The sequence below is a fragment of the Eretmochelys imbricata genome, chromosome 5 (assembly GCF_965152235.1).
Source record: "Eretmochelys imbricata isolate rEreImb1 chromosome 5, rEreImb1.hap1, whole genome shotgun sequence".
NCBI lineage: Eukaryota > Metazoa > Chordata > Testudines > Cheloniidae > Eretmochelys > Eretmochelys imbricata.
The window spans coordinates 94,949,463-94,961,830 of record NC_135576.1 but is presented as its reverse complement, the minus strand read 5'-3'; positions in this window follow the sequence as shown (position 1 = coordinate 94,961,830).

The window sequence follows — 12,368 nt, the reverse complement described above, 5'->3', positions numbered from 1 at the left end:
ATGTTATGTTCAAGTTGCAGTGGGGTTTAGGTTGGATATTAGGAAAAAAATTTTCACTAGGAAGGTGGTGAAACACTGGAATGCGTTACCTAGGGAGGTGGTAGAATCTCCTTCCTTAGAAGTTTTTAAGGTCAGGCTTGACAAAGCCCTGGCTGGGATGATTTAATTGGGGATTGGTCCTGCTTTGAGCAGGGGGTTGGACTAGATGACCTCCTGAGGTCCCTTCCAACCCTGATATTCTATGATTCTATGATTCTATGTGTACTTCCAAATCAGGATATTAAAGTGAATTATGCTCTACAGTAACTCAATATCTTGTTTGACTAAATGGCTTTTCTTCAGGATGGGTGTTTTAGTTTCTGTTTGTATTGTTATTTTACACAGTGATAAAGTTTCACTCCAGCTGACTTCTTTATTGTCTTTGGCAGTCTGTGTATTTTGTGAATTTCACTGCTCAGTAACTCCCAGTAGCTACACTCCTTAAAAGGAATTGGCTCAGAGAAACTTTCTTACTGGCCCAAACAAGTTTGACAGGTTTAATGACCCCACAATTTTGGTGCAGCGAAAAATAGCCTAGATTCAGTCATCTTCAAAGTACACATTACATCCAGCTTTATCCCTGAGTTGAACAGAAGAATTTGGATAAGAGGGTGCCAGTCAAACTACAGTAATATTAAAATAATATAGTCAAATGAAAAATCAGTAGAACAAAATGATGTTTGAAATAAATTAATCATAATTCAATAGATATTAGTGGCTACTGGTAATAGAATTACCTTGGAAATGCGCAACAGCAGTACATATTTAATTTTGGCAGAGTTATTTCTGAGACTTTTATTATCACAATCAAATATGATCAATTTTATTGTGTGTTAGGAGAAATCTAATCTTTACAAATAGAGTAATCCTCCTCCTTGTCCATAAATAAATTACAAAAAATAAAAATAGTATTGAGATCCAAGAGAAATTGCTGGTAGCCCATCTCATTAGAGGAATAGGAAAGCAGAGATAAGGATGACTAACAAATGATGAAATAATGAAGGTTAGGAAAATATCAAATGATCTGCTCTTGTAAAGGTGAAAAGGAGATAAGCCTCTCCTTAACGCCCTCACTGCTAGAGGCTTGTCCACACATGGATTTATTTAGGAACAGCTATTCCGGAATAACTCCATGTGCAATCACTTTAAGTGCCTTGTTCCCATTAAGAGTCACTGAAGTGCATCTCACAAATTGTTACAAAGAGTGCAGGAATGAAGGAATTAAAGCACCATGTGTGCTCCATTCAGTAAAACCCAAGTCATTTTGTTTGCAGGGGAAAAAACATTCTTTATTATTAGTGACTAATCATTAATATTATGTAAGTATGTTCAACAACTGTGGAAGAATGGAAACCACAGCCAGCTACAGTCATCTCTTGTAATAATGGTGGGTCCAAAGGTCTGTCTTTAAGGTGTCTCAATTCCAATTTTATTTTTAGGCTTTATTACTCTTACACAGTAATTGTAATCCTTGGGCACCTCCTCAGGAAGGTAATTGCTGATCTGATCTTGTCCCATCTTTTGACTGACAGAAAGATTTTGTGGGCCGGCATGTCTATCAAGGTGACCTAGGTGCTTAGATAGTTGAAGATGATTCTTTCAGAAATGTACTATAAATCCATGCTGTTCCAATGTTTGGACTGTTAACTGAGTCACTTGACTGGATCCTTCATTGGGTGGGACTCTGAGTACAATGTAATCCAGGAAAGGGTATACTTCTATCCCCTTCTGCTTCAGACAAGCCACAAGAACAACAAGGCCTTTTGTGAACACTGGAGTCATGGATGAAACAAGATTGAGCAATGGCCTGAGAATGTCTTCTCCTCAGAGACTCTATCATGTCTATTTGCAAAAGATGATCTATGACCTTTGTCATTTTTTTTGGGGGGGGGGTCTCTTTTGCAGATTTGAGTACACTGGAGAAGGGAGAAAACAACAATTTGGAATCATTGAAAATTCTATAATGTATCCTTGTCAAACCACACATGCAGGACCCATCTCCAATGTGGAGAGAGATCATTGGTCCTTGAATTGTAATAGTTTTCCCTCTAGGTGTTGCTTGTCAGAACTTTCCTGACTGTAGTCAGGCATTGTTTCTAATATTGGAATTTGCATTGCAGGAAGATTGGTCTCTGCCCTTTCTGGGTTTAGACTGGTTCCATTTGCTTTTGCTGTAATCTCACCTTCTGTATGTAGGGAAGTAGCCATGAAATGATATTTAGACCTGTAATAAGTAGGCTATCCCTTTTTCCTGGATTTAGAGGTATTCTCTAAGGTCTTTTTTGATTTATCTGAGTATTCTGTCACCACCTGTGTAATGGCGCCATAGATAGCCAACCTCCTGGATATTTCAAAACTGATAACATGAGTTTGGCCTGCATATTGCCTATCCAGGCTCATAACCAGAGGTGCCATCTAGTCACCACTTTGGAGACCATAGCATGTGCTGAAAACATCAAAACATCCCTTGTTGTAGTAGCTATGAATGGTGAAGCCATTGAGATTTTCTTTAACTCCAAAACTACCTGTAATGATTTCTAAGCCTTTTTTTTTTTTTTTTTTTTTTTGCAATCTGATTGCCAAACAGTCAGCCCAGGCTTGTATTACTCTTGCAAAACATGTTGCCATAGCAGATACCCCCAGAGAGGAAGATGCAGCCTCAAACAGAGTGCAATGATATTTCTACTCTGTGCGTTCTTTTGGGAAAAAACTGCCCTTCCACTGGGATAGCAGTGTCTTTGACTAATACTGAAACAGCCACATCCACTTTGGGAAGAGACAAAATCTGCTCTGCTACGGTACACATTGTAGAATTTTTTTGGCATGCCTCACAGACCAGTGGTTCACAAAATGGGAACCTTGGATGAGTCTGTTGTGGGTTATGTGGGGGCCCATCCCTTGAGCCAGAGCCAGAATGCACACAGTGCATGGGTCACACTGGAAGGAGCATTCCCAAGCTAGTGTGGGCATTCCAGTAGTACTGGAAATGAAAGGGGTCCGGGACACTTAATAAGGTGCCAAAGGGGTCCTTGGGGGGAAAAGTTTGGAAACCACTGTCATAGACTTTGCTGGTGTTCCCTTTTTGACCTTAATTATTTTTCCCAAAATGATGTGAAGGGAATGTGTGGTTCAGATTTTGAAGCAGTTGGAAAATACTGTTGGGTAATTTCTGTACCAATCATCTCTTCTCAGAATCTTTTCTAATGGGCTCATCTGATGGAACAACCAAGTCTATAATCACCTTTCATAACATCTTCACATATGATTCAGTTGGGAAAAGAGTCTCTTGCTTTGCTTCATTCTGCGATTCACACTGAGGTTGAGAGTTCACCTTCCTCCTATGAAGATGATCCTGACTTTCCTCTTGACTTCCTTTTTCCTCATTTGGACTTAGATTGAGCAGATTTCCTATCCTTCTTCCTTTGGTGATACCCTAGATGAGGATGAAAATGAATTAAATGATGAAGAAGAAGAAGAAGAAGAAGAACCAAACACATACAGAACTTTGTTCCTTTTGTAGTACTTTTTCTTTCCATGGATGAAACCCTTGGGAGCAGAGCCTTTAGCTCTGGCGCCCTCTGGTGATGAGTCAGAGGAATAGCTATCCCTAAAAGAACAGGCCAGTTTTCTCCTAAATTTTTAAGGTAATTTCTTGAACCCCTTGCTCAGTTTTTAGTTTTACTCCTTCGGGTATGTGGGGATTGGGAACCTGGGTCAGATGAGGAGTCCTGAGAACCTCTTTGACTAGCAGGCCTTTATCTCTTAATCTTTGCCCTTTAGAGAGTGGACTGCCGTGCTGCCTGGGGCTCATAAGATGGTGGACTCTGAGGTAAAGGCACTTTTTGTGCCAAATCCAAGAGATCCCTAGCCAAAGCGGGAATTTCTTCCTGAAGGGAGATTTCCTTCTTCTGCCCTCGTTTCAGAATTCCTTCAGACTTCCCCAGGGTCTAAGGTAGGAAAATGAATTACCCAACAAGGGACGGGAAGGAACCTGTGCTGCAGGAGGGTGCATGCCCCAAATGGTCTAACCATCCACCCCTTGCTCTGTCTATGGTGGATTCAACCCCTGTGGTAGGCCGCTGCCCTTTGATGTGACCGCCTCTAATGCTGAAGGGCTCTCTTCATTTTTACACCATCCTTTGAGGCATTTGCATCCCAGCTGTCACTCCCCACTGGTGGGGAACTCCTGGGGAACCATCTCCTGGGTTGGGGTCAGGAGGCCAAAGCTAAACCTTTCTGACCCAGCAGATGAGGAGTCTGGAATGCACAAGGCACAAACCTCTCCCCTTCTGCACCATTGGGTAGGGATACGGAGCAGGAGGAAGACAGCTTCGGTCTCCTGCTTGGATTCTTCTCCTCCATCTTCTTAGCCTTTATCTGAGCAGTCAGGGGATGTGGGGGAGGCATTGTGGTAATTCCAGGAAGGAGACAAACTACCTCTTCAGGTTTGTTTGGTTTTTTTGGTGAATTCTCTCTCTCTCACAGGTGATTCCCCCATCCAGCCAGTAACTACAGGAGGCAGAATAAAAGTGAGGGAGTCTCCAGAAGGTGGGGACTAGTCCCTCATCCAATCAACTTTGATTCTGCCCCCTGCAGCTACAGAGAGGGGACAACTAGGGTTCCCAACAGTCCCATATTACAAGGGACGTCCCTTATTTAAATAGAAAATTGCCTATCCCTTACTAAATCAGTATGGGACCCCTTTTATCCCATATTTCAACGTATTAAAAATAATGCCATTATGCAAAGCCAGTTTTATTATTACCTCACCTTCCAGTTATATTAAGTTTGAAAAATAATGCAATGTAGTAATGCAGAATCGGTCCCATGATTTACTGAACCAATGTTCCTATTGCGCAGAGGTTGCCAAACTATGGGACATAAGGTTATCAGGGGGCACAAGACCTGATGGGGTCATGCTAAAAGGCTAGAAAGAATCAGGATGGGGCTCTCTCCAGCAGGGGAAGCGGACAGGGCTCTGTGCAGGTGGTCTTGGCTGCCAGGACTAGGCTCCCTGCCTGCCTTGCTCCTCCACTGCTGCAGCTGCCACAAACCAGTAGTTATGCTCCTCTGCTGGGGACATTGGCAGAGACTCTGTCAGAGGGAAATGAAAGGCTATACCCCGTGAGTGCTGACCCCCTTGCCAGGCAGAGCCCTTTCCTGATCCTGGCCCTTCAGTGCAGCTCCAAGGTACACAGCCCCATTCACTTGCCCTGACAGACAGGCAGCCTGCACACAGAAAGCAGACAGGAACATGCTTACGGGCTGGAGTCAGCACAGGGCCCTGTCCAGCAGGGCGCCAGTACTCACAGGTGCCTCTTTCCACTCCCTTCCGGACCCTGTTCATTTCTGGAGCTGCGTCTCCGCAGCCAAGACTGACTGCAGCGAGCAGAAGATTTCCTCAACTATCACATGGTTAGTACCTCTACTCCTGACAGCATTCTGCACCAAAAAAATTCTGTGCCAAAAAAATTAAAATTCTGCACACAATATTTTAAAATTCTGCAAAGTTTATTTGTCAAATAAATGTGGAGGCTCCAGCATGGCATCGGGGAGCACAGGCCACTGGCTGCACAGAGGTGGGAGATCACTGTGTAGCTCCCTCCACCCCTCCCACGGACACGGACTCAGCGGTGAGGCCTGACACAACGCAAGGACTCAGCCTGCCTTAGAAACACCCCAGGGCCCAGCCCCTCTGTGCGGGCAGGCAGGCTCAGCAAGGCAGGATCCAAGTATGGAGTGGTTTAGTGTGGGGGGAATCCAGGTATGGGTTGAGAGGGTTTTGTGTGGGGCAATCTGGGTGTGGGTGACTCAGTGTGGGATCCGGGTGTGGGCTGGATCTGGATCACAGGGGCTTGTTGGGGGGGTTCTGGGTGCAACAGTAATGGGATTTTGTATGAATGGGATTCTGCAGGGGGCTCCAGGTGAAGGTGGTTGAGGCTCAGTGGCGGGGTCTGCGTGTCCGGGGATACAGCTCAGCGGGGGGTCTGGGTGTTGGGGGCTCAGTGAGCTGTCCAGATGCTGAGGGAATGGGGCTCAGTGCGGTGGGAATCCAGGTTGGGGCTTGGTGGGGTAGTGATCTGGGTGCGGGTGGCTCTTCGCGGTGGTCCAGGTGCAGGGAAAGTGGGGCTCATCGGGGAGGTTCTGAGTGCAGGGGGATGAGGGTTGGCAGGAGGGTCTGGGTATGAAGGGGTCTGGATGCTCGGGGGTTGGGTGGATGGGGAAGCAGCTCCCTGTACAGGAATCCTTCCCTCTGCAGCTGAGGAGCAATGGGTGCAGGAAGCTGGAGGCAGGGGGAGTTTGCAGAGCTTCCTGCAGCCAGGGTAGAAATGTGGGGGGTGGTCTGACCTGGCCCCAGATGGCATGCAGGGGAAGAAGAAGTCCCGTCTCGTCCAGGCCAGTCAGGACTAACAGCTGAGCCCAGCGCAGGGTAGGAGCCACCAGCCGGGTCTTCCCGAGTCCCGCCTTCTGCCCCACAGTGATTTACCTCTCTGCCGGTTGTCCTGGGCACCCGAATGCTGGGAAGGGTCACATGACCGCTCTTGTAACTTCCTTTTGCTTCCCTGTCAGAAAGTCATTTTTCTGTGAGGAAGCAAAGAAATCTGCAGGGGACATAAATTTTGCACAAGTGCAGTGGCGCAGAATTCCTCCAGGAGTATAACTCCCACCCTCTGTGGTACTGGACACCCCACCATTGACCCCTGTGGGTCCAGTGTACTCCTCCCTCTGAGGGGTGCTAAGAAAACAATCCTGTATTTTCTAAATACGTTGGCAACCCTAGGGGCAACCCACACAGAAAATGTGTGGACCTAGCCCTGAGGGAGACTCTAACAATACATTTGTGGATACAGAAATATGTAGACAAGGAAAGCACTTAAACAGGGATTGTGTGGGGGTGGTCAGCTGGGGATATCTGAAGCAACAACAACAACAAAAAAATCAGATGAGCCAAGTGTTTGTAAACCAGCTGTGACATGGATTGACCAGTGCAAAGAGGGCCATACAATAGTTGAACCATAAAAGAATGCTCATGCTAAAATTTTGCATTAGTGTTTTAAAATGTATGTATTTTAATATGTAGTAAAAGTCTTGTGCAATTACAAGGTGTAATGACAGCTTCAGTCTAAGGATGAAATGACAGAAACGGGAATACCAATGGAGTTTTAGCTCAAAATACTGTATGCTAACTCAATAGTGAATAAGTTAGCGACAGAGGCAAAAACCAGAATGTCAGTATTTATGTCCAGAAATGAAGTTAATCTAATCAGAGGTATTACCCAAGCAGCAGGAGAAAAACGAATGCAGAGACTCAGAAAATACAAGAAAACAAACATAAATATTTGTGTCATCATCATATAAGAAATAAGGAAAGCAAGAAAAATTTAAAAGGGCACCATGTGGTTGACAGTATAAAGAGAAAAGCAGTAGGCCTAAAACCTAGAAGAACAGCCACCCACAGATTATGCCAAGAAGATTGCTTCCTTGTGACTATAAAGCTACAAGACTAGCAAGAAAATACTGCTGTAGATACCAGCTATTAATGAGTTCAGATAAAGGCATCATATCATCTAGTGTGTCAAATGCTGCAAAAAAATCCAATAGAATCAGGACAGATGTCAGTCTACCCAATTTAGCCACAATAAAAGCGAAGACACTTTAACAATAGCAGTTTACATTGAGTGTCCTGATTTGAACCTCAACCCAACCAGATTAAATGGAGGAAGGAGATGTTTCAAGAAGGAACGGAGCACCAAGCATTCTAAAGATTTTGAGATAAATAGTCACAGAATTAAAACAGTAATAATTCATTATCGGTGGAAGAAAATTTGATTAAAAAAATAAAACCAACATCAAATGTTTAAAATTCATAGAGACTCCTTGGGAAAACATGATATACACTAAAACTAAGTTAATAAAAGAAGCAATGGCAGAAACAACAGCTGGCATATTTGTTAGAAAAGAAAGGAATTAAAAATAGGATCATTTAAAACGAGTGGTCACTTAAACAAAAGAAAGCTGTGTATCAATCTGCAGACAAAACTGGAGAAAATGCATCAGATAAGATGGTAATGGAGGGTGGGGTGGATTTCCTGGGGAGAGAACAGCAATACAGGTGATCTTAAGTTCCACCCACAATCCCAAGTACCACTTAAAATGTCAGAGTAGCTGGATATCTCTGCTAAAATGATCAGCAGAGAAAGTTATTGTAGAAATTTAAATAGTTTCGCTTCAGAGTTAACACAGGATAAACCTAGAATCACTAGTGGCTGACACACCATGGGTGAGCCAATTATTGAAAAAAACAAATCAGGAGCAGCCACCTCCATAAAAGCTAACATTAAAAGCCCCCGAACAAGATGTCAATGTATCACAGTCTAACACAAACAACTCCCTCTACTTCCATTTTGTTGGGGGGAAGGGAGAAATAAAGCCCCCCATCTTTAGAGCCCTGCAAATATGCGGATGTCCGCAGACCATGTTTGCGGTTCACAGATCGGATGTGGATGCACATTTTGTATCCACACAGGGGGCTGCCCATCTTACTTGTGATGAGCTGCCAGCTAAGTGAGGAAGAGAAACAAAGGACATCAAGCAGGTATCTGCCACCTCACCAAAGGTCTCAGGCAAAAATAACTAGGGGTAACAATCAGTACCAGAAGAAAAAAAAATCATATAGTTGTCCCTATCCACAGACTTAAATGGAGCTACACCGGAGATTAATTTGGCACAGTTAGACTGTCAACACACAGGACACATGTAAGTGAAATGTATATCCAAAACAACAAAATTAAGGACACACACCTAGGAGATGCAAACCAAAGGACATAATATCTTTCCTAGAGTTCTCCATGCCATCCTAAGGCACAAGATCAAGGGAAGTAAAAGTTCTGGAGTTAAAGTGATTGGTCTAGTTATTGGTGACTTTAGACCTCCAGAAAATATGCCTCAGAATAGGAATCCATTCCAAACAGACACCCTATAGACAACTATTTCCAACATTGTACACCAATTGCTCACTTCAGACAACATCAACTCCTAGTTATCACAGACATCAGTCTCAGTTTGTTCACTGCTGTACACTTTAGCCTGCAGCTGTACATCAGATCCCAAATCCATTGCTTCTCAAGGATTAACATCAGCAAGGTATCCCCAGGGTACGCTATGGTTGCAATGCAGATCTGCTCCAGAGAACATAAAGTAGAAAGCTCTAGCTATAGCCAAACAATGCTTAAATATGGAGAAAATATTGCATTACAGCTATGTTATGGGTCTCCAACAGGCTCTGAGTATTACTGACAGAAAGACTAAGCAGTTGAATTGTGCCACCACAGTAATTTCCTTTCACTAGTGTAGGAAATCTCACCGGTGAACCACCTCCTAACAGAACTAGCAAAATGGCAAGTCTGGAGAATGCACTGGTTTTTTGAACTTCTCTGAGTGGAAAGAAGAGAACAAACTAAAGTGCTGCAAAGAGTAGAGCACCCCATTATGAAGATCCCTCACCCAGTCTCCAGTACTTTCTAGTGCGTAATACTGCACCATTTAGGTCAACTGGAGTTTTGTGATTGACTTCACAAGGAGTTGGGCCCTAAGCAAGTGTTCTTTGGACTGATCTACCAGAACACACAGTTTGAGCAGATTTTTTTTTTACTGATTTAAGCTACATTGAAATAGGATAATCTCCCCAGGATAAGTGTCCACACAAAAAGCTTGCATCAATTTAACTAAAATAGTCTGTGTGTAAACAAGCCCTTTGAGTCTCTGTAATGTTCTTCATTTCATGTTCTTTGAACAAACTACAAAATCATATTAACCCATTTTAAGGCCAGAAGGGACCATTAGATCATCTGGTCTGACCTCCAAATTAATAGTGACCATAGATTTTCACCTAGTTACTCCTGGCTTGAGCCCAGTAAGTTCTGTTGACTATAACTAGAAGCTATCGTATTAGAAAGGAGAGATATTTATAACAAATAAAATCCTCCATATAGTTGGGAATAAAGTCATCTTCCTCATGTATTCTTAAATTTAAATACCTTGAACTGCACTTCATTAGAATGATTCCAGCTGCTGTCTTCTCTTGCATTAACCCGACTAACCTGTAGTTACAACTACTCCTTTAAATTAAATAGAAGTTTAAAAAAATAACAGACTCAGAGACAGATGCTGTCTTTCCTCTCGTGTCTCCTTGGAAAGAGAAGGTTAAAAAAACCAGACCTGTAACCAAGTCTGTCAATTTTGCTATTTTGAGTACCAGTATTTCAGTTTCTGGAAGGTTTTCATATGTGAAGTAAGCCTTTCACTGGCTTTTTATAGCAGCAATCTTAATTTCTGTAAAAAGTCAACAAACCAAAACCATTGTGAATTCAGTTTATGTGACTTTCTCCCTACATGCATGTGCTTGCTCCTGACAGTCTAACTCTGCAACAACTGCCCTCCTCGGTCTCAGTAGGCAAAACAGAGTGGACAGGATAGCATTCAGGAATTGAAGTATATTTTAAAAGTTGTGTGAGACTTTCAAAGAGGCAGATGGCAGGAAAGCAACAGACATGTCTGACAAAGGCAGCAGAGGGCCCTCTAATAGGAAATGAACATGACAGATGAAGATTAAAATGATATACAAGAATTAGAAGTGGTCAATGATTGTAACCATTCTCTTTATTGCAGCTCCTAAGGCCTGGGGGTATGAGGCAATTTGGCACATTTGTGCTGAAGCCATAATGATCCCACTGGCACTCTGCCTCTATTTTACATAATGAACGTTTCGGGCAGGACTCATTTAGTTTCCTACCTCTTTCCCTTATAATTCTCAGACACATTTCCTTGTGAGTGTGACTTTTTGAAAATATTGTGGATGGATTTAGCACACAGATGGCATCTGGCTACTCTAAAGAGTACAGTTAAAGAGCCCCATATTAAAGCTCCTGGTCTCTAATATAAAAGAGGAAGAAGAGGCTGTCATAAATATAAAGGGAAGGGTAAACCCCTTTGAAATCCCTCCTGGCCAGGGGAAAGCTCCTCTCACCTGTAAAGGGTTAAGAAGCTAAAGGTAACCTCGCTGGCACCTGACCAAAATGACCAATGAGGAGACAAGATACTTTCAAAAGCTGGGAGGAGGGAGAGAAACAAAGGGTCTGTGGGTCTGTCTATAGTCTGTCTTTGTCGGGGATAGACCAGGAATGGAGTCTTAGAACTTTTAGTAAGTAATCTAGCTAGGTATGTGTTAGATTATGATTTCTTTAAATGGCTGAGAACAGAACTGTGCTGAATAGAATAACTATTTCCGTCTGTGTATCTTTTTTGTACCTTCAGGTTTTTCCTAGAGGGGTTCTCTATGTTTTTGAATCTAATTACCCTGTAAGATATCTACCATCCTGATTTTACAGGGGGGATTTCTTTATTTCTATTTACTTCTATTTTTATTAAAAGTCTTCTTGTAAGAAAACTGAATGCTTTTTCATTGCTCTCAGATCCAAGGGTTTGGGTCTGTGGTCACCTATGCAAATTGGTGAGGCTTTTTATCCAACATTTCCCAGGAAAGGGGGGGTGCAAGTGTTGGGAGGATTGTTCATTGTTCTTAAGATCCAAGGGTCTGGGTCTGTAGTCACCTAGGCAAATTGGTGAGGCTTTTTACCAAACCTTGTCCAGGAAGTGGGGTGCAAGGGTTTGGGAAGTATTTTGGGGGGAAAGACGCGTCCAAACAGCTCTTCCCCAGTAACCAGTATTAGTTTGGTGGTGGTAGCGGCCAATCCAAGGACGACGGGTGGAATATTTTGTACCTTGGGGAAGTTTTGACTTAAGCTGGTAAAGATAAGCTTAGGAGGTTTTTCATGCAGGTCCCCACATCTGTACCCAAGAGTTCAGAGTGGGGGAGGAACCTTGACATGGTGGCATAGTGGTGGGATTAACCTGAAATCATTTTGAGATCCAGTTGAGATTTTTTGAACTAGAAATACAGTTTTTGAAAAGGAAATTTTTTTTCCTTTGGAAAGGAAGTCCAGAAAGCAGCTGAAACTGAAAGCAGCTTGTTTTTTCTCTGCTTTGTGGCCAAGCAGAGACAAAAGGGGATTATCTTTGTGAATTGCAGGTTTTCTTTGCCTGGAGGCAGGGTACTAAACTCCTGCAGGGAAATTCACAGTCTTCCAACCCAGAGTTGTTTTTTTTTTTCTTCCTAAAAGTAAATGGGGGGGGGTGTGTTCTACCCATTTGCTTTTTCTTTAGGCTGGGTAAGCAGGTTTCCAAGTAGTTGGAGGTTTTTTGCTTTAATTTGGGCCCAGAGCAGAGACAAGGGAATTGTCTTTTTCTGTAGGCTGACAATCACTATCAGA